This window comes from Oryctolagus cuniculus, chromosome 1 (genome assembly GCF_964237555.1).
Source record: "Oryctolagus cuniculus chromosome 1, mOryCun1.1, whole genome shotgun sequence".
In the NCBI taxonomy this organism is placed as follows: domain Eukaryota; kingdom Metazoa; phylum Chordata; class Mammalia; order Lagomorpha; family Leporidae; genus Oryctolagus; species Oryctolagus cuniculus.
In genome coordinates, this window is record NC_091432.1 from 208,520,726 (window position 1) to 208,545,006 (window position 24,281).

Genomic DNA, 24,281 nt, shown 5'->3' on the forward strand with positions numbered 1-24,281 from the left:
AGAAACAGGGTCCCATAATGAGGGTCCAGGAAATTCTCTAAAGAGTCTTCTCAGGGCTCAGTGAGGCAATTTACGTATTCTTTCTCTAAGGGACTATGCAATTTTCAAAGTCATGACTTTAAATTGATTCAGGGAAAAGATATCCAAAATTTTTAAAACTTCAAGACTAATGCAAATAATCCACAATCTAAAAATTTTTGTATTTTGCTCTATAATTTAGAATTTACATACTACTATAAATATGAGTAGCATTTAAAAATTTGTAGCAAATTCAGAAATTTTCAAACTATGTAATGAAAACCTAGCAGCTATGATTTTATTATCATTCTTTTTTAACTTTTAAATTTTTTAAAAAATTAAGTTCCAAGGACATAATAATATTCTTTTCCTTCCTCCCACTTTCTTTTCTTCTCCCCTTCTTTACATCTTTTTATTTTAGCTTTAGGGATAGCATTTTAAAATTGTATTACAATAAAAAGGCTTAATAGTTCACCAAATAAGAAGTTTAACCAATACAAAGTAAAAGACCCTAGTTTAGTGGTAATATAGAAAATGGCTATAAACAATAATTGAATGGAAAAATGACCATCTGACCTATATCCAGTAAATTTTAAAGTAAACACAAATCATTAAAACTATTGCAGTATAGCATTCTTAACCATTTGTCTGAGAGTGATATAAAATAAAGTTTTACAAAACAGTTTTTGCAGCAATACTGATATGTTTTTTCTCTTTTTGGTTGTTTTTTAAATTTTAGCTCCCACGTGTAAGGGAGAATGTGTGGTATTGTCTTTCTAGGTCTGTCTTACTTCACTCAACATTATGTTCTCCAGTATCATCCATTTTGCTGCAAATGGTAGAATTTCATTTTTTTTATAGCTAAGTAATATTACATTGTGTATATATACCACATTTTCTCTACCCATTCATCTTAAGATGGATACTTTGGTTGGTTCCAAATTTCAGCTACTGTGAATAGTACTGCTGTAAATATGGTGGTACAGGTATCTCTTTGATCCATTGTGTTCAAGCCTTTTGGATTATACCCAGCTGTGGAATTGCTGGATCATATGGCAAGTCTATTTCTAGTTTTTTTTTTAAGAAATCTCCATACTGCTTTCCACAGTGACTGCATAAATTTACATTTCTACCAACAGTGTATAAGTATTCCCCTTTGTCTACATCCTCACCAGAATTTGATAAGCTCTGCGTTTTGGATTTTAGCCATTCTGACAGGGGCGAGGTGATACCTCATTGTGGTTTTGATTTGCATTTTCCTGATGGCTAGTTATGCTAAGCAGTGTTTCATTATGGTCAGTGGCAAACACCACTCTTTGCAAAGTACCCTGATAATCTCTGATCACAATGAATTTGTTCCTGGTTATCTTCTCAAGTCCTACCACCCTGTGATCAAAATTTCTCCCATTCAGGCATGGAAAGGCAAGACACTGTGACAAAAAAATGTCCTACATGAAGGATCTCTGTGAGTGAGACCCCATTGGAAAGAAATGGTCATCAAAGAAGGATATACTTTTCTCTGAAGGGAGGAGAGAACTTCCAATTTGCTTACAGCCTTCCGTAAATACTGACGAAGTTTGTGGACTCAAAAGTATACAATTTTTAACGATTTATTTGTTTTAAAGTGGACTCCAGGAATAGAGACTTCTTGGTCCATTTATTCCCTTTTTCTTTTTACAAAGTCTCCAGGAATCCCTAAATCCTGTAACCAACATTAAATAAAGCCTCCAAATCATCATGTAAATGCAACTTCACTTGTTTAAAACATGGTTCATGAGACAGAACTTTTTTGATTAAAAAAAAGTTATTTTTTTCAACCTATCTCATTAAACTTAAGAAATAGTCTGTAATTTTTATAAAACTAAATGATTCATTAAAATATCACTCACCAAAAAAAACTGAAGGATATTTATCTCTTCAGTCATAATCTAGAATACAGAAAACTTGCTAAAGGGCATGCAGTGTAACTCAGCCTCAATGCATAATCTCCAGATAAAGAAATTGTTTTAAATATTTAAAATGAGGTTTAACCTTTGACCTTTATAACATAAGCAAGTGTCTGCATAAAATATTTCTCTTTTCTTTAACTGTGTTTTTCTTTTATCTATACAAATCCATATCTATCTTAGAAACATGGAAATTTCAGAAAATATACCATGGTCAACTTTGTAGTTATTTCTTTCTAGCCTTTATTCTGAATACATTTTATTGGTTTAGGTATTGGTTTCAACAAAACTGTTGAATAATTCAATTTTGATATGTAAACAATTTTTTATTTTTCTTTTACTTAACTGTATAACAAAGATTTTATATTAGCACATAATCTTCAAAATATTATTTAATAGTTACAAATACTTTTAAGTGTATATAGCATGATGATTTCATAATTCCTCATCAAAAAGAAGTACAAAAAGTTGCTTCAAAAAATAACAATGGTATCAAACTTATACAATACTCAAACTTCTATTGGAAATAATTCATTAGGTTTATGCAAGGTTTAAAGTATTCATTCTCTTTATCCAAGCATATTAAATCCTCTACCATAGAGAAGAAATACAAATGTAGGACAAGTTTTCAGCACAAAGGATTTGATACAATGCTGTTTTGAAGAATCAAACATTTGAAGTCAATTGATTGCTTCTTAAAGGAGTTACTTTAGCACTGCAAGAAGTGGCCCCTGTACAATTTATTATCATTTTTTTCATAGGATCAAAAAATGTGGTTGGTACCCACAGGAATGCTTATAAGAAAACTCTTTCAGCAACAAACATCTCAAGGATGTGAGAATGTCCATTGAACAATGTTATTATCATAATAAAATAATTGTTCCCTGAAAGTAGCTTCAAATAAAAATAAGTAGTTTGGGGAAGTTAAGAGAGAAGAAATAGTATACCACTTGATTCATATCTTCTTTAAAACAGCTTCACATCCCATTGCTGAGAAAGAACTAAGGTCAATCTCACTCACAATAGCTACAAAAAATTAAATACTTCAGAATAAACTTAACCAAGGACAACAAAGATCTCTATTTTGAAAATTACAAAATACTAAAGAAAGAAATAAGACATTAAAAATGGAAATTTTTTCATGTTCACGGATTGGAAGAATCAACATCATCAAAATGTCCACACTACAAAAAGCAATTTACAGATTCAATGTGATCTCAATCAAAATACCAATGACATTCTTCTCTGTCGCTCCCCGTCTTCGTGGAGGAACATCACAGGACCCTGCGCTGTTCTTTTGTCTGCTCGGCCCTCCCCGGGTTTGCTGCTGGTTCTTCCCGGGTTGGCTACTGACCCTTCCACCTCCGTGGAAGGGTGGCTCCCCCTGCCACTTTCCCCACTTCCGCAGGGGAGCGGCACACCGCCGGCCGGCTCTCTCAGGGGCTGCACAGGTGTTCCTTCAGATAGATGTTCCTGGTGCATGTTGTCTCTCTCCTCCCTTATAGTCCTCTTCCACCAATCCCAACTCTGCTACCCACACGCTGAGTACGCTGCTCTCCTCCAATCAGGAGCAGGTCCTACAGTTTATTGGTTGAACTGGAGGCAGCTGTGTAGAAGCTGTTTCTCCCTTCTCAGCGCCATATTGTGGGAGAGCAGATGCATAGAATAAGTGTTAATTCCAGTAACTTAGTCTAGTCCGAGTTGCTCCCCACACTTCTCAGATCTAGAAAAAAATTATGCTAAAATTCATATAGAAACACAAGAGACTATGAATAGATAAAGCAATCTTCTACAACAAAAACAAAGCTGGAGCCATCACAATACCAGACTTAAAGACATTCTACAGGGCAGTTATAATCAAAACAGTTTGGTATTGGCAAAAAAAAAAAAAAAAAAAAAAAAAAAAAAAAAAAAAAAAAAAAAAACCAGTTGGATGGGTAGACCAAATGCAATAGAATAATAGAATAGAAACTCCAGAAATCAATCCACACATCTACAACAAACTTATCTTTGAAAAGGACCTAAAATCAATCCTGGAGCAAGGAGAGTTTTTTCAACAAATGGTGCTGGAAAACTGGGTCTCCACCTGCTGCAGTATGAAGCAAAACCTCTACCTTAATCCTTAAACAAAAATACATTCAAAATGGATCAAGGACTTCAGTCTTTGACCCAATACCATCAAATTACTAGAAAACATTGGGGAAGCGTTGCAAGACATCTGCATAGGTAAAGACTTCTTGGAAAAGACCCCAGAAGCACAGGCAATCAAAGCCAAAATTGATTACATCAAATTGTGAAGCTTCTGCACTGCAAAAGAAACACTCAGCAAAGTGAAGAGGCAACCAACAGAATGGGAGAAAGTATTTGCAGACTATGCAATGGATAAAGGATTAATATCCAGAATCTATAAAGAGCTCAAGAAACTCAACAACCAACCAAACAATCCAGTTAAGAAATGGGTAAAGGACTTGAAAAGGCATTTTTCAAAAAAGAAAATTCAAATGGCCAACAGACACATAAAAAAAATGCTCAGGATTACTGTCAGGGAAATGCAAATCAAAAACACAATGAAGTTTCACCTCACCCCAGTTAGAATTGCTTTCATACAGAAATCAACAAACTACAAATGCAGGCTAGTATATATGAAAAAACGTACCCTTCCACCACTGGTGGGAATATAAACTGATACAGCCACTGTGGAACACAGTATGGAGATACCACAGAAATCTGAATATAGATCTTTCATAATACCCAGCCATCCCACTCCTTGGAATCTATCCAAGGGAAGTGAAATCAGCATATGAAAGTGTTATCTGTACCCCTATGTATATTGCAGCTCAATTCAATATAGCTAAGATAAGGAATCAACCTTAATGTCTGCCAACTGAAGAATGGATAAAGAAGTTATGGGATATGTGTAACATAGAATACTATACAGCAGCAAAAAAAATTATTTGCAACAAAATGGATGAAACCGGAACACATCGTACTTAGTGAAATATGCCAGCCCCCCAAAAACAAATATCATATGTTATTCCTGATCTGTGGTAACTAACAGAGTATCTAAAAGTTCATCTATAGAAGGGAAATTGACACTTGGAACAGCCCTTGTCTAGATGTTGAGGAACAGGTTTTTTGCTTTTCATACTATTTTCTCAACTCTGCATTTAGTGTATGGTTGATCTTATGTGTATAAAGTGAATTGAAAATAGATCTTAGTAAAAAATAATAATTGGAATAGGAGAAGGAAGAGGAAGAAGGGTGGGAGTGTGGGTGGGAGGGCAGGCATAATCACTATGTTTCTAAATTTTCATATATGAAATGCATGAAGTTTGTATACCTTAAATAAAGATTTCCAGGTAAAAAGAAAAAAAATAAAAACTGAAAGCAGGGCGCTTTATTATGAGACAGTAATAGCAAGTGTTACTGAGTGTTGTAGTCAAACTGGCACTTATCATGACCCTAGGAAAGAGAACTTCTTTGAGTCAGAGTCTCCTCATCAGTAAAATGAATATAATAATAGGGTTATTATGAGGCTTGAATGAAAGAACCTGCTAGCATCTGATACTGTATTTCACACGTAGTAAGCACTCAATATGTGATGGTGGTCCTATTAAATTACATATTTTTGATACCAGTATATTGAGGCCTTTCCTGGTTGGTTTTCTTTTTTTCTTTTTTGGAAAAATATATCAAATACATTTACTAATGAAAATAAACAGCTTCACTGCAAATACCAGATTCTTGATGCACTTTCAAAGGCTCTATCAGAGCTTTGCTAGCTACAACTAGACTGATTGTTCTCCTACTTACTTAGTTCATCAAACTCCAATCCAAAGAGGTAACATACGGGAAGTATTTTGACCTACCCATACTTTACTCTGTATTTCTAAGTCAGCATAGTTCCATGAAACTTGAATTAGATCAAAGTCCTTCTTCCATAGCCAATAGGGTTAGAAACCCTCTTCTATCTTGACAATTGAGAAATTAGGGAGCATCATGACCTGCTAACAAATAACTATACGAGGAAATTCCTACACTATAACCAAAACCATTGTTTGAAATATTAAGTAGTAACTCATGTATTCAGCCAGTTTATTTATCTGGGGTTATATTTTGCAGCTGAGGTAGAGTACCTTGAAGATGCAAAAATATTTTTAAAATAATACTCTGATTCATTTACTATTTACCAATTAAAAAAAAGTCATTAATTCCATGCTTTTTGTCCACAACTCCATTGCTTGAATCAAGACAAAATTCCTTCTTTAGGAAATTATTGGTCCTGTATTGAAATTCATACACACAGAATGAAAGGTAGGCTCTGCTGTGTGCAATTTGATTGCTTACATATCTAAATTCAAACAAGCACACACAAAGCCATTTGGAATACAACCCACAGAAATCTCAGCTCCAAGAATTGCCAGAATTTTTCACATAGGCTACTACTATCTAATTACTATCCTACACCAATTGATGCACCAATGGTGCTCTCTGAAGTACTGGAGACAGTCAGAGACTGTGTGACTCATGCACATTCTGCAGAAAAGCAGAATCAGCATCACCTGGTAATATGTTACTAAGAATAGATTTCATGATGTAACTCTGACCCACTGAATCAGAATCTTTTAAAAAGGCAACTCAGACAATCCCTGAGAACACGGAACTCTGAAAAACACTCAAATGAATCACTTGCTCTCTCCCTTGGCTGCACATCAGAATCACCTGAAAAGCATTGTTTTTAGAATTCAGAAATTACTTATTTGTTTGTTTGTTTTTGAGAGGGGCAGAGGGAGCACTCTCACTGACTGCTTCCTTCCCCAAACCCTACAAAGTTGGTTGGAGCTGGAGGGAGGCAGTGGCTGAAAGCAAAAACAGAGAACTCTTCTTGGGTCTCCTACATGTGTGACAGGGACCCAGCTACTTGAGACATCACCACTGCATTTAACTGTCTGCAATAGCAGGAAGCTGGAGTCAAGAGCCAGAGTTAGTGCTGGATCCTGGCTTCAAAACAGGCACTTCAATGTGGGACATGGGCAACCTAAAGTGCTAGTTTAATTTCTACGTCAAATTCCTGCCCTTGGAGGAGAGAACTTCCACTTTGCTTATGGCCTTGTCTAAATACTGATGGAGTTTGTGGTCACAAAAAGCTTCCACAGCCTTTGCAGCTCATGGGCAAGAGACTCGGGTGATCACTGGTGTCATAAATAAGAGTGTTAATTGTTAAATTAACAACAGAAGTCACTGTGCACTTACTCCCCATATAGGACCTCTGTCCTTAATGAATTGAACTGTAAGAATTAACTGCGGGGGGCAGAGCCAAGATGGCAGAATAGTGAGGGCGCGCACCGATAGTCCGGGAAAATTTAGTTTAATAAAAGGGGAGTTACGGTAGCCTCAGAAAAAAGAACCAGGAAAATATTGCAGAGGAAACTCTTCTGGATCAAGTGGCTGTGAATCGGAGGACCTACTGGGAGAACAAGGTCGCCCACCACACGGAAGCCGAGCCGCGGGAGCCGCGGGTGCCGCGGAAGCCGCAGGGTCTGCGCGCCAGTGCGGGAAGGGGAGTGCATGTCACACAGACAACAGCGGGGAGAGTTGTGACGTCCAGGGCTCCGAGTCCACACATCGGCATTGGAAGGGGAGATGAGCTCAATAACCCGAGACATTGGTGGGGAAACGGGGGTCAGAATCTAGAGGGGGGCCGGAAAGTGCTGCAAACTCACTACCAGAAAGAAGGGAAAAAAAAAAAAAAAGCTTGGGGGTTCCCCTAACCTTGCAAAGGTTGCAAGGCTGCAAGGCTTGAAGAATTCGCAAGAGACAAAGAGCAGGCCCCCTCTCTGGATTTACATATCAACAGGGGAGAGCTAAGGAACTGAGTCACTACAATTCAGTAGCCTAGACAACCCAGTGGGAGTCCAGAGGAGCCTAAACAGACTCTTTGAGTAGAAGCCAGAGACTGGAAGCTAAATACCATCAATTCTGCACAGCCGTGCCGTGCGGTGTTACTTACCTCCTGAATAAATAAAATAAATAAATAAATAGAGAGAGAGAGAGAGAGATTTACCACGCATAACCTGAGGGTGTCACCTTTGCACACCCTTAACCAGGAAGAACCAAGCAGAGCTCTCAGGCCGCACCCATCTCAAGTCTCCAAGGCTCCTCCAACAGCAGGCAGTCCACTTAACACAGACATAGTATAAAATAAAATTAAAAAATTTAAAAAAAAAAACGCACAGTGACGAAAGAAGAATTAACTATGCCAAGTAACAAACACAGAAATCGAGGGAACAAGATCAATGATGACACTATGATGCCTCCAAATAAACAAAACACCCCAAACCAAGATTATGAAGATGATGAGATAGAAGAAATGCAAGATACAGATTTCAAAAAATTTATGATAAGAACATTTAGAAGTTTTCAAAAGCAAATCCTTGAACTACAGAAATCCTTATTGGACAAGATTGAAAATCTCTCTCGTGAAAATGAAATTTTAAGGAAGAATCAAAATGAAACTCAGAAACTAGTAGAACAGAAAAGTGTGATAGTGAAGAGAAATCAAAATGAAATGAAGAACTCAATAAATCAAATGACAAACACATTAGAAAGCCTTAAAAACAGAATGGGTGAAGCAGAAGAGAGAATATCGGACTTAGAAGATAGAGCACAGGAAAACATACAGTCAAACCAAAGAAAAGAAGAGGAAATTAGAAATCTAAAAAATATTGTTGGGAATCTACAGGATACTATTAAAAAACCAACATTCGAGTTCTAGGAGTTCCTGAAGGCATGGAGAGAGAGAAAGGATTTGAAGGCCTTTTTAGTGAGATACTAGCAGAGAACTTTCCAGGTTTGGAGAAGGACAGAGACATCCTAGTACAGGAAGCTCATAGAACCCCCAATAAACATGACCAAAAGAGATCCTCACCACGACACGTGGTAATTAAACTTACCACAGTGAAACATAAAGAAAAGATCCTAAAATGTGCAAGAGAGAAACGTCAGATTACTCTCAGAGGATCTCCAATCAGACTCACAGCTGACTTCTCATCAGAAACCCTACAGGCTAGGAGGGAATGGCAAGACATAGCACAGGTGCTAAGAGAGAAAAATTGCCAGCCCAGAATATTATATCCTGCCAAGCTCTCATTTGTGAATGAAGGTGAAATAAAGACCTTTCATAGCAAACATAAATTGAAAGACTTTGTGGCCACTCGTCTGGCCCTGCAAAAGACACTTAAAGATGTGCTACACTCAGAAACACAGAAACACGGCCATCAATATGAAAGAAGGGAAAGGAAGAACACCTACCAGTAAAACAGCATGGGAAGCTCAAAGCATATACTAGAAAATATCTCCGGGAAAATGGCAGGGCAAAGTCACTATGTATCAATAGTCACATTAAACATTAATGGTCTGAATTCTTCAATTAAAAGACACCGTTTGGCTGATTGGCTCAAAGAACACAACCCAACTATTTGTTGCCTACAAGAAACACATCTCTCTAACAAAGAGGCATGCAGACTGAAAGTGAAAGGTTGGAAAAAGATATTCCATGCCAACAGAAACCAAAAAAAAAGCAGGTGTAGCCATATTAATCTCAGACAAAATAAACTTTAATACAAAAACTGTTAAGAGAGACAAAGAGGGACACTATATAATGATTAAGGGTTCAATTCAACAGAAAGATGTAACTATTATAAATGTATATGCACCTAATTACAGGGCACCGGTCTATTTAAAAGATATGTTAAGGGACTTAAAGGGAGATTTAGATTCCAATACAATAGTACTGGGGGACTTCAATACTCCACTCTCAGAAATAGACAGATCATCCGGACAGAAGATCAACAAGGAAACAGCAGATTTAATTGACACTATTGCCCAAATGGATCTAACAGATATCTACAGAACTTTCAACCCTACATCTACAGACTTCACATTCTTCTCAGCAGTGCATGGAACCTTCTCTAGGATTAATCACATACTAGGCCATAAAGCAAGTCTCAGCAAATTTAAAAGAATTAAAATCATACCATGCAGCTTCTCAGACCACAGCGGAATGAAGCTGGAAATTAGCAACTCAGGAAACCCCAGAAAGTATGCAAACACATGGAGACTGAACAACATGCTCCTGAATGAACACTGGGTCATTCAAGAAATCAAAAGAGAAATCAAAAACTTTCTGGAAGTAAATGAAGACAACAACACAACATATCAAAACTTATGGGATACAGCAAAAGCAGTATTGAGAGGCAAATTGATAGCAATAGGTGCCTATATCAAGAAATTGGAAAGGTACCAAATAAATGAGCTTTCAGCGGATCTCAAGGACCTAGAAAAACTGCAGCAAACCAAACCCAAATCTAGTAGGAGAAGAGAAATAATTAAAACCAGAGAAGAAATTAACAGGATTGAATTCAAAAAAAACACTACAAAAAATCAGCCAAGCGAGAAGCTGGTTTTTTGAAAAAATAAACAAAATTGACAACCCATTGGCCCAACTAACTAAAAAAAGAAAAGACCCAAATCAATAAAATCAGAGATGAAAAAGGAAACGTAACAACAGACACCATAGAAATAAAAAGAATCATCAGAAATTACTACAAGGACCGGTATGCCAGCAAACAGGAAAATCTATCAGAAATGGATAGATTCCTGGACACATGCAATCTACCTAAATTGAACCAGGAAGACATAGAAAACCTAAATAGACCCATAACTGAAACAGAAAATGAAACAGTAATAAAGGCCCTCCCAACAAAGAAAAGCCCAGGACCAGATGGATTCACTGCTGAATTCTACCAGACATTTAAAGAAGAACTAACTCCAATTCTTCTCAAACTATTCAGAAAAATCGAAGAAGAGGGAATCCTCCAAAATTTTTTCTATGAAGCCAGCATCACCTTAATCCCTAAGCCAGAGAAAGATGCAGCACTGAAAGAGAACTACAGACCAATATCCCTGATGAACATAGACGCAAAAATCCTCAATAAAATTCTGGCCAATAGAGTACAACAACACATCAGGAAAATCATCCACCCAGACCAAGTGGGATTCATCCCTGGTATGCAGGGATGGTTCAACATTCACAAATCAATCAATGTGATTCACCACATTAACAGACTGCAGAAGAAAAACCATATGATTAATTCAATTGATGCAGAGAAAGCATTTGATAAAATTCAACACCCTTTCATGATGAAAACTCTAAGCAAATTGGGTATGGAAGGAACATTCCTCAATACAATCAAAGCAATTTATAAAAAACCCACAGCCAGCATCCTATTGAATGGGGAAAAGTTGGAAGCATTTCCACTGAAATCTGGCACCAGGCAGGGATGCCCACTCTCACCACTGCTATTCTATATAGTTCTGGAAGTTTTAGCCAGAGCCATCAGACAAGAAAAAGAAATCAAAGGAATACAAATTGAGAAGGAAGAAGTCAAACTATCCCTCTTTGCAGACGATATGATTCTTTACTTAGAGGATCCAAAGAACTCTACTAAGAGACTATTGGAACTCATAGAGGAGTTTGGCAAAGTGGCAGGATATAAAATCAATGCACAAAAATCAACAGCCTTTGTATACACAAGCAATGCCATGGCTGAGGAAGAACTGCTAATATCAATCCCATTCACAATAGCTACAAAAACAATCAAATACCTTGGAATAAACTTAACCAAGGACGTTAAAGATCTCTACGATGAGAATTACAAAATCTTAAAGAAAGAAATAGAAGAGGATACCAAAAAATGGAAAAATCTTCCATGCTCATGGATTGGAAGAATCAATATCATCAAAATGTCCATTCTCCCAAAAGCAATTTATAGATTCAATGCAATCCCAATCAAGATACCAAAGACATTCTTCTCAGATGTAGAAAAAAATGATGCTGAAATTCATATGGAGGCACAAGAGACCTCGAATAGCTAAAGCAATCTTGTACAACAAAAACAAAGCTGGAGGCATCACAATACCAGATTTCAGGACATACTACAGGGCAGTTGTAATCAAAACAGCATGGTACTGGTACAGAAACAGATGGATAGACCAATGGTACAAAATAGAAACACCTGAAATCAACCCAAACATCTACAGCCAACTTATATTTGATCAAGGATCTAAAACCAATTCCTGGAGCAAGGACAGTCTATTCAATAAATGGTGCTGGGAAAACTGGATTTCCACATGCAGAAGCATGAAGCAAGACCCCTACCTTACACTTTACACAAAAATCCACTCAACGTGGATTAAAGACCTAAATCTACGTCCTGACACCATTAAGTTATTAGAGAACATTGGAGAAACCCTTCAAGATATTGGCACAGGCAAAGAATTTCTGGAAAAGACCCGGGAGGCACAGGCAGTCAAAGCCAAAATCAACTATTGGGATTGCATCAAATTGAGAAGTTTCTGTACTGCAAAAGAAACAGTCAGGAGAGTGAAGAGACAACCGATAGAATGAGAAAAATATTTGCAAACTATGCAACAGATAAAGGGTTAATAACCAGAATCTATAAAGAGATCAAGAAACTCCACAAAAAACAAAACCAACAACCCACTTAAGAGATGGGCCAAGGACCTCAATAGACATTTTTCAAAAGAGGAAATCCAAATGGCCAACAGGCACATGAAAAAATGTTCAAGGTCGCTAGCAATCAGGGAAATGCAAATCAAAACCACAATGAGGATTCACCTCACCCCGGTTAGAATGGCTCACATGCAGAAATCTACCAACAACAGATGCTGGCGAGGATGTGGGGGAAAAGGGACACTAACCCACTGTTGGTGGGAATGCAAACTGGTCAAGCCACTATGGAAGTCAGTCTGGAGATTCCTCAGAAACCTGAATTTAACCCTACCGTTCGACCCAGCCATCCCACTCCTTGGAATTTACCCAAAGGAGTTTAAATTGGCAAACAAAAAAGCGGTCTGCACCCTAATGTTTATCGCAGCACAATTCACAATAGCCAAGACCTGGAACCAACCTAAATGCCCATCAACGGTAGACTGGATAAAGAAATTATGGGATATGTATTCTTTAGAGTACTATACCGCAGTAAGAAACAACGAAATCCAGTCATTTGCAACAAAATGGAGGAATCTGGAACACATCATGCTGAGTGAAATAAGCCAATCCCAAAGGGACAAATACCATATGTTCTCCCTGATCGGTGACAACTGACTGAACACCAAAAAGGAAACCTCCTGAAGTGAAATGGACACTATGAGAAACGGTGACTTGATCAGCATAGCCCTGACTGTTAATGAACAACTTAATACATTATCCCTCTTAGTAGCTTTTTTGTCTGTTCTACTTAATATGACTGGTTTAATTCTGTAATTATCACACAGTTATTCTTAAGTGTTGAAAATTAACTGAAATGTGATCCCTGTCAAACATAAGAGTGGGAATAAGAGAGGGAAGAGATGTATAATTTGGGACATGCTCAGGCTGACTTGCCCCAAATGGTAGAGTTAGAAACATACCAGGGGATTCCAATTCAATCCCATCAAGGTGGCATGTACCAATGCCATCTCACTACTCCAAGTGATCAATTTCAGTTCACAATTGATCATAATGAAAGGACTAAGAGTCAAAAGGAGCACATAAACAAGTCTAGTACCTGCTAACACTAACCGATAGAATAAATAAAGGGGAGAGTGATCCAACATGGGAAGTGAGATACTCAGCAGACTCATAGAATGGCAGATGTCCTAAATAGCACTCTGGCCTCAGAATCAGCCCTAAAGGCATTCAGATCTGGCTGAAAAGCCCATGAGAGTATTTCAGGCATGGAAAGCCAAGACACTCTGGCAAAAAGATCTCTGTGAGTGAGATCCCAGTGGAAAGAACAGGTCTTCAAAGAAGGAGGTACCTTTCTCTGAAGGGAGGAGAGAACCTCCACTTTGACTATGACCTTGTCTAAACAAGATAAGAGTCGGAGAACTCAGAGGGCTTCCATAGCCTTGGAAACTCATGACTGGAGCATAAGGAGATTACTGATGCCATAGACAGGAGTGTCAATTGGTAAAGTCAACAACAGGAGTCACTGTGCACTTACTCCTCATGTGGGATCTCTGTCCTTAATGTGCTGTACATTGAGATTTAATGCTATAACGAGTACTCAAAAAATATATTTCACTTTGTGTTTCTATGTGGGTGCAAACTGTTGAAATCTTTACTTAATGCATACTAAACTGATCTTCTGTAAAAAAAAAAAAAAAAAGAAAGAAAAGAAAAAAAAAAAGAAATTATCAATCCCCAACTAGACTCTCACTGGGATTAAACATGACAATAGGTCTGATCTGATTTCATCATCATTTAAAAAAAATCATCTATTATTTTTCACTTTATGTTTCTGTGTGGAAGCAAACTGTTGAAATCCTTACTTAATGTATACTAAGCTGATCTTCTGTATATTAAGATAATCGAAAATGAATCTTGATGTGAATGGAAGGGGAGAGGGAGTGGGAAAGGGGAGGGTTGCTGGTGGGAGGGACGGTATGGGGGGGAAGCCATTGTAATCCATAAGTCATACTTTGGAAATTTATATTCATTAAATAAAAGTTAAAAAAAAGCAGTTTGTGGGGACAAGTGTTGTGGCACACAGGCTAAGCTGCTACTTGGAACACCCCCATCCCATATTGGAGTGCCTAGGTTTGAGTCCCACCTCCACTTCCAATACAGCTTCCTGCTAAGCCACATCCTGGGAGGCAGCAGATGATGACTCAAGTACTTGTGTCCCCACCCAAGTGGGAGACACAGATGGAGTTCTGTTCCAGGCTCTGGCATGGCCCATCCCTAACAGTTGTGGGCACTGGAAATTGAACCAGTAGATGGAAGATTCTCTCTCTCTCTCTCTCTCTCTCTCGTGCACTTTGCCTTTTAAATAAGTCAGCTTCTTTAAAAAGCTGATTGCCTTAACATATTAAGGACAGGGATACAAGATTATTTTCAGACTAGGATTATTTTAACTTCTACCCTCTGTCATGTTTAAAAGAGCAAGTACTCTAGATCAATGGTTCTCAAAGTATCTGTGGTGATGTAACATTCTCTCTCTCTGTTTCAATATATTTTGAAATTACTGAACTTGGCCACTATATATCTTGTTAACACATGAAAATCACTGTGAGTTTGACAATAAAATCTATACTTTGTCCAGTGGAAAAAAAAAAGAATTAACTGCAAAACTTGTTCTCAAACAGTACTTTTTACGTTTTGTGTGTGTGTGTGTGTGTGCAAATTGTTGAAATATTTACTTAGTACAGAGTTAAACTTCTGTATATAAGTTAATTAAAAATGAATCTTAATGAAGAATGGGATTGGAGAGGAAGCAGGAGGTGGGATGGGAGTGGGGGTGGGAGGGTGGGTATGGGAGGAAAAACCACTATATTCCTAAAGTTGTACCTATGAAAATTGTCTTCATTAAACAAAAAAAATAAATTTAATTAAAGAAATTCCTGCCCTTGGAAATAATTATTTTAAGATGCCCAACTCTCACCTATTAGACAATTTATATAATATTTGAATGACAATATAGTAAAAAAATACACAGGATTTACAATCAGAAAAAAACAAATTTGAATAACTACTCACTTGCTTAATATTATTTTATATAAATATTGCTCTAGATTTCATTTTCCTCAGAGAATTATATGATTACAAAATTAACATATTTTTGAATTATAAAAACCTAAAAAAATCATTAATTATTGGCATGGTATATAACCAAATAAATATTTATTGAACATATTAAAGCATGCTCCCTCCAAAATACTTATTCTCAAAGTGGAGTTCATGAATCAACTTCATCAGTAATAACAGATGCTTGTCAAAACAGATTGTTCTTATCTGCTTCAGACTTCATGGATCACAATCTCAGGAAATGGAATTCAGAAGTGAACATACTTAACAAGCTACCGATATAGCTCAATTGCTTTATGAGTGAGAAGAAGAATTCTATAAACTAATATCACTGTGATCACAACTATTAGATCTAGTGCTAGCACAGTTGTTAAGTCTCCTACTTTAATTGCCTCTCATCTCACATAACATAAACATTCATTTAACTCACATGTTGTTTCCTTTTCAGGACTAATTAAGTATAGAAAAGTAAAATATAAAGGAATAGGACAACTGAGTTTGAGTTCATTCTGAGAGGTAATTCTGAGTGTTCAGAAATTGGCAAAACTCCTTTTTTCATGTGTTTAGTTATGCACTTGGTCATCCTGGGTTCGAACAGCATCTAGATCATCCTAACTCTTCCCATTGACTGTGTCCATTTGGCCATGTATTTACTTCTCGATCATAACCCCCTTTACTTAGGTATCTAATTTGCATCCTCTCATTGCTGATAAACTTTCTATCAGAGTAAAAGAGACTGTCACAGACTGTATTATACATATATCTCTTATTCCTTGGGATCTGAGTCTATATGCTCCTGATGTGTATGACTGCTATGTGGTTATCAACAAATCCCTAAGATTCCTCATTATCATCAACAAGGTACTTCATGCTTAGATGGTAGCTGTCCTTCATGGATGAAGCTTTCTTAATAAACTGGCACAGAAAGTACTCACATTATTTTTGTCTTTTTATGGAAAAATATCATTAATGAAGCTGGCCTGTATAGTATTTTCTTTAATGATAGAAAGCCATGTTGGGCAATATAATGTTTTCATTTAATCCATAATTAATTCCTGTTTTTTACATTTTCATCACCTATTCAATTCAGCTAAAGGAATCCCACATTGTAGTGGTGATTTTGTTTTATGGGACAATCCCCTTCATGAACCTGAAGCCAAAATCCAAACACACTAGTTAAGTCAAACTGATGGGCCTAATCTATGGAATAGTTACCACACGCTAATCCTATCAACTATAGCCTGAGGATTGTAGAGGTGCTTGGGGAATTGAAAATATTGATGAGTAGACACTGATGCTGGAGGAAATGAGAAATTGACATCTGTGAGTTCATGCAGGAAACAAGTGCACATATTTTGAGGTAAGAGTTTTAAATATAAGAAAAGAAATAAAAGTTATGTGTAGAAATAGAAATACAGTAGAAAGACATTTTGAGATTAATAATCTAAAGATATCCCTTTAGGAAAATGACCATGTTCTTGTAAAAATGTAGTGACAAGTGGTCTAAGAAGTAAAAGTAAATTACGGAACAAGACAAAAAAATATGTGAAATTAAGCCTTTCTGAGAAAACCCAATATACCTACTTAGAAAATAAAAGCAAATATTCATGTTTCAGTTCCTTCATTTAGAAAACCTTTGAAACATGAGTATTTGATTATTTATGCTTACATTTAATGTACTCAGGGACTTTACCTAGCCCCAATCTGTTTTCAGCTACATATTTTACTTTCTTTCCATGCCCATGCTGTTCCAATCCCCTTTTCATGTACTGTTCCATTCACTATGAAGTTTTTCACATATTTCATGTTCTTTCACATGTAAAGGCAATTGCATTCCTCTTCTCTGGTGAAATCTTAGAAATTTCAGAAAAGACCAGTTAAAGTGCCACATCACCTGCAAAGTTTTTCAATAATTTCCCTTAGTTATTCCCTCCTCTATGCTGCCTTGACCCTTAACTCTACTACAGTAGATTTCTTTTTATGTTATAACCAACCATTTGTTTGTTTCTGAAATCTCAATGGCAGAACAATGATTCATTGCTCTCTCTGTGAAGTCCAATGTGGCATTAATTAAAATATAAATGTCCACGAGGATGGGGGGAACAGTTAACTTTTAAAATTGACAAAAGGGAAGAAAGATGAAAGAATTGGATAAAATACAGTTGAGATGTCATTAGAACTAAAACAAATAAGTTCACCATATGTATTCTTCTCTAATCTTAATTTGAAGAGAAAATATGCCAAGTGACTAAAGTCCACTGGGAGAGTACTGGCAATTCTGTTTCAGAAACTTTCGGAGATCTGCTGTGGTATGTATATGATTTAGTGTGTACCTCAAGAGTTTGTGTGCTGTAGATTTAGGAAAGCAAAATAAGAGGTGGAGCAACCTTTTAGGTTGGGATCCAGAGGAAGCAAATTAGGTCATAGGGGCATTGTCCTCAGAAGGGGAAGGGATTGACACTGGTCTCTCAGGGTAAGCTAGTTCTCTCAAGGATGAGATTACAAAAAGAGGAAGCTTGGCAGCAGGTGCTATGGTGCAGTGGGTTAACATCCCGGCCTGAAGCACTGGCATCCCATATGGCACTGGTTCAAGACCTGGCTGCTCCACTTTTGATCCAGCTCTCTGCTGTGGCCTGGGAAAGCAGTGGAAGATGGCCCAAGTCCTTGGGCCCTTGCACCCAAAGGAAGCTCCTGGCTTCAGATGAGTGCAGCTCCAGCCGTTGCGGCCAATTGGGGAGTGAACCAGCAGATGGAAGACCTCTCTCTCTCTGCCTCTTCTCTCTCTGTGTAACTCTTTCAAATTAATAAATAAACCTTTAAACAAAAAAGAGGAAGTTTGGCCCCTGAATCCCTCTGACTTCCCATCTCACCTAGTGATCTCTCCCTCTTACACCTGCACCTAACACACTATGCCATCTACCATATTGTGATATAGCTAATAGGCCCTCATTAAGATGCTGGTGCCATGCTTTCAAACTTCCAAAACTGTAAGCTAAATAAACTCCTTTTATTTATAAGATCAGCCTCAGGTGTCTTGATATAATAACAGAAAAATAACCAATATGGGAGCTTTTCCAGAATGTTTTCCTTTCATAAAAATTTTCCCTTAAGTAACTATTGAGCTATAATATATAGTGGTATTTTTGCTTTGTCTTTAAGACTTCTCTATGTTATTTGAAAGTTTCAGGGATAGAGGGAGGGAGGGAGAGATGGAGGATGGGAGAGGGAGAGGGAGAGGGAGAGGGAGAGGGAGAGGGAGAGGGAGAGGGAGAGGGAGAGAGAGAGAGAGAATGAATATCTTCTATCCACTGCTTCGCTCCCCAAATGCCCACAACAGCCAGGGCTAGGCTGGGCTGAAGCTAGGATCTCCCTACACAGGTGGCAGGAATTCAAGTATGTATGCCATCATCTCCTACCTTCCCAGGCACATCAGCAAGAAATTGAATAGAAAGCAGAGTAACCAGCACTCCTGTATGAATTGAGTGTTTCCAAAGCAATAACTTAACAGCTGTGCCACAGTGCATGCCCCACAGTGGTGTTTTTACAGTTATTCTTAAGTGTTGAAACTTAACTGAAAAGTGATCGCTGTTAAATATAAGAGTGGGAATAAGAGAGGGAAGAAATGTGCAATTCAGGACATGCTCAAGCTGACTTACCCCAAACGATAGAGTTAAACATACCAGGGGATTACAATTCAATCCCATCAAGGTGGCATGTACCAATGCCATCTCACTAGTCCAAGTGATCAATTTCAGTTCACAATTGATCATAATGATAGGACTAAGTGCCAAAGGGAGCACATAAACAAGAATAGTGTCTGCAAATACTAACTGATAGAATAAAAAAGGGAGAGAGCAATCCATCATGGGAAGCGAGATACACAGCAGACTCATAGAATGGCGGATGTCCTAAACAGCACTCTGGCCTCAGAATCAGCCCTTAAGGCATGCGGATCCGGCTGAAAAGCCCATGAGAGTATTTCAGGCATGGAAAGCCAAGACACTCTGGCAAAAAAAAAAACACCTAAATGAAAGATCTCTGCGAGTGAGATCCCAGTGGAAAGAACAGGTCTTCAAAGAAGGAGGTACCTTTCTCTGAAGGGAGGAGAGAACTTCCACTTTGCCTACGACCTTGTCTAAATATGATCAGAGTCGGTGAACTCAAAAGGCTTCCTTAGCCTTGGCAACTCATGACAAGAGCCTAGGGTGATTACTGATGCCATAAACAAGAGTGTCAATTTGTTAAGTCAACAACAGGAGTCACTGTGCACTTACTCCTCATGTGGGATCTCTGTCCTTAATGTGCTGTACATTGTGATTTAATGCTATAACTAGTACTCAAACAGTATGTTTCACTTTGTGTTTCTATGTGGGTGCAAACTGTTGAAATCTTTACTTAATATATGCTAAACTGATCTTCTGTATATAAAGAGAATTGAAAATGAATCTTGATGTGAATGGAAGGGGAGAGGGACAGGGAAAGGGGAGGGTTGCGGTGGGAGGGAAGTTGGTGGGGGGGGGGGGACACTGTACTCCATAAGCTGTACTTTGGAAATTTATAGTCATTAAATAAAAGTTAAAAAAAATAAATCATTGCCCCTCAGGTTTAACATGTCTTTCTCAATTCTGCACCATAAACTCATTTTATTTTGAAGATCAAATTTTGAAGAGGTAGCACTGTGGCATACTGGGTAAAGCTGCCACCTGCAGTGCCAGCATCCCACATGGGTGCCAGCTTGAGTCTCGGCTACTCCATTTCCAATCTAGCTCCCTGCCAATGTGTAGGAAACCAGTAGAGGATTTCCCATTTGCTTGGGCCCCTGCACCTATGTGGGAGACCTAGAATAGTCTACTGTACCTAGGTTTGAATCGGCTAAGTCCTGGCCATTGCAGCAACTTGGTGAGTGGACCAGTGGATGGAAGACCTCTCTCCCTCTCTCTCTCTGTTTCTCTCTCTCTCCCTCTGCCTCTCTGTAACTCTGTTTTTCAAATAAATAAATAAATCTTTAAAGGAATCAAATTTTAAATGAATTCCAAATATGGTGGTGATTTCTAGAGAATGTTGCCAAAGTATATCAGATTATAAAGGTCTGGTTTTTGTTTGTTCATTTGTTTATTTTTTTTCTTGCCACAGAGGAATTCAATTTACAGCCCACATGGAAAGAGCCTGATTCAAAATCAAAATTGAGAATTAAAATTATTGTTTTTCAAAGAAATGCTGAACTCAATTAAAGGCAATTATCAGAAAGGTATTTGAACTTTATCATCCCCAGTGCTAAAGTGATGTTTCCAAATACCAATCCAAAAGCAACAGTCTCTTTCTCGTAACTTTTAGTAGATTCTATTGTCATTATAGTGTTTAAACATTTCCTAGCAACAGAATACCTTTTGTCCAAATAAAATATTATGTATAACAGCATGGTATAGAAAACAGACAAAAACAGAGCTAGTTAGAAGGTGGAGGACATTTTAGAGCTGACTTCTTGGAATGTGCTCATCTTAGTAATTCCCTTGTCCACCCTCCTGGGGCGCCAAGGAACAGACAGGGATCACCTCAAACCTGTAAAGGAATTTACTTCTTAACATCTGAAGCCACCACAAATTTGCTTCACACTGGCTTTTAAATCTTCTCCTCTGTCACTACACCGATAGCACAACCCAAATTCCAACCATTCTAAATTTTCAGTGGTAATCCATATCTTGCCACATGCTGTTTCCACTGTCTGGAAAATTCTTATGCACAAGCCCAGTAGGAAAATAGTTTTTCCCAACACAGTCAAACAAAAGTAGCCCCTTCCCAGGTCTGTGTTCTAGGCAAACAACATATGCTCCTACAAAAGCACTTAAAACAATGCATTGTAATTGTGATCTACTTAAATCTATGACCCCACCCCCACCCCAAGTAATTCTCATCTTAGGTCCTGTCTCAACATGGTGATACCGCAAAACAAACTGAATCCATCATCAAATTCCTCAAAGAATATTACATATCTTTATTTGCTAAGACCACCAAAAACCAGAATTCAAAAATTCCTTAAAATTTTTATTTTGCCTTTTTTCTTAATTCTGCTTTTGAAGTATCTGTTTAAAAATGTGTCCCTATTTTCAAAATCTCCTATATGCACTGTTTTCTTCCTCACTCACTATCCCTTTTCATTGTCTTCTTAGAGATGGTTTAAGTCCTTTTCTATGATCAGTTTACCCTATTTAAAATATTCCAAATGCAGCCATTATTCTGCACAATCCAACAAAGACCCAAGAGTCTATCTCAGAAAGTAGAGAAGAGGAAAAGGTGGTAAACAAATATTAATATTTGTCCACGATTTATGCATAAGCCTGCACTCTTTAATGATGCTTTGTTTTTTACCACCAGGTTGTTTAGTTTGTTGATATCATCAATAGTTAGCACAACATTTAAGATATTGTGGGCAGGCGCTGTAGTGCAGCAGGTTAACGTCCTGGCCTGAAGCACCAGCATCCCATATGGGTGCTGGTTCTAGTTCCAGCTGCTCCTCTTCCAATCCAGCTCTCTGCTATGGCCTGGGATAGCAGTAGAAGATGGCACCTATGTGGGAGACCCGGAAGAAGCTCCTGGCTCCTGGCTTCAGATCAGCGCAGCTCCAGCCATTGCAGCCATCTGGGGAGTGAACCAACAGAAGGAAGACTTTTTTCTCTGTCTCTCTCTCTCTCTCTCTCTCTCATTGTCTAACTCTGCCTGTCAAAAAAAAAAGATAAAATAGATATTCAATAAGTACTGGCTAACTGCATAAGTAATGAAGAATGAATGAATGAATATGTGAATGGAAAGCTCATATTCTACTGGAAAATCATGTACTGCACAAATACCTAATTTGTTGCATGGGAAACCCACTATCATTGTGTTCTCGGAGAACTTTCAACCAAGTTCTTTAGAAATGAGGTAATATTTCTGAGTCATTTAACAGAAACAATGGTTTTTGCTCATAGACACTGCTGCTCATCTATTGAACTCCAAAATAGATAAGGTTTTCCCATCAGCTGAGTTGTCTACAAAAAGCCTCATACTGGTTGAGACGCTTCTATACAAAAGTGCTTGCCAGTTTGCAATCCAAAGGACTGCATGTAACCTAATTTTTTCTCCACAACTAATATATTATCCTTAACAAAAAAAAATCAGTTATTCACTTACTGAAACAAAGTGATATATCTAAGTCCTGATACATGACAATTTAACCTGTTTTAGGAGAGTCCTGTGACTTAAAGAGCAAATAGAAAAGATGTGTTTTGAGAGACAGAATTCTGGTTATTTTTCATTTGGGAGAAATTTAGATACTGACAATATTCTAAGAATATTAACTAGAACTTTAGTAATGTTTATAAAAGCAAAGAGAAATATTTTTAGGTAAAATATTCTCTTTTTCTGTACAAATTAGGAAGTGTCTCTAGGTCTCTCTATTGTCTGCTGATACATATAATGAATAATAAATTTAAGTCAGAAAAACTCTAGTGTACATGTCTCAATCATCTGTCAAACAATAAATAAATGTTTACATTAAATTTCACTAAGAGGAAATTTACTCTTTTACCTCAAGGTATTAGAAAGAATATGTAATTTTCTCCTGCTTCCTCTGTGCTAACAACTGCTCTGTTGCACTTCCTCTCACTATGTAGACAGAAATTATTCATGAAAATGTAGAGTAGGTAGGTCACTCAAAAAATTCCTAAGCAGAGCAATTTGCTATAATTATTTTTATCTCCATTTCATTGGAATGTGGAGTGGATATTAACACTCTGGAGACATGAGTTTTTTATGAGATGCTAATTTTATAAATTCTACCTCGACATTTTTGGTAAGACAAGTAAAAGAAGAACTCTCTGCACCTCAGTTACTGAAATCAAGTTGCAGTCATTGCTATCATAAAAAACAATTCACCAGTAAGTGGCAAAATAAAAACAACTTCCAGTATCAAAAAATGGTTTTTTTTTACAGTCTTCTTTCTTTTTTAAGATTTATTTATTCATTTAAATAGGAGAGAGAGAGAGAGAGAGAGAGAGAGAGAGAGAGAGAGAGAGAGAGAATCATCACTCCCCAAATGGCCACAAAGACTAGGGCTAGACCAAAAAAAAGCTACGAGTCAGGAGCCTCTTCTGGGTGTCCTATGTGTGTGCAAGGGCCCAAGGACTTAGGCCATCATTCGCTGGCATTAGCAGGGAGCTGGATCAGAGGTGGAGTAGCCAGGACTTGAACTGGCACCACAGGCCACAGCATAACTTGCTGCACCACAGGCCAACCTCATATACTCTTCTTTCTAATAGAACATCCTTTAAAGGACCAGCCAATGGAGTACCAAAGTGACTTAAATTGTTTGCTGCTTTAAGGATGTTTTTAATCCCATATGCAATTTAGAGTTCAGAATGTGGATTTGATAGAATTTAGAAACTTTCTAATGCCGTTGGGATGAAGTCCCTCAGAAGCAATTAAGATGAATCTAATGCAATTTAATTGAAGTGTAACTCATAAAATTGTAATAATAATTCTAGCTCTATGATCTCTGGGAAGAGCAAATTTAGGGCTGTTACTCAGTTAAAATGGTCAAGATATTAAAATTGGTACTGACTATATCTGATGAAGAAATGGGACAGAAATCTGTGATACTGAGTTCAAAAATGACACTTTGTTCTTGCTTT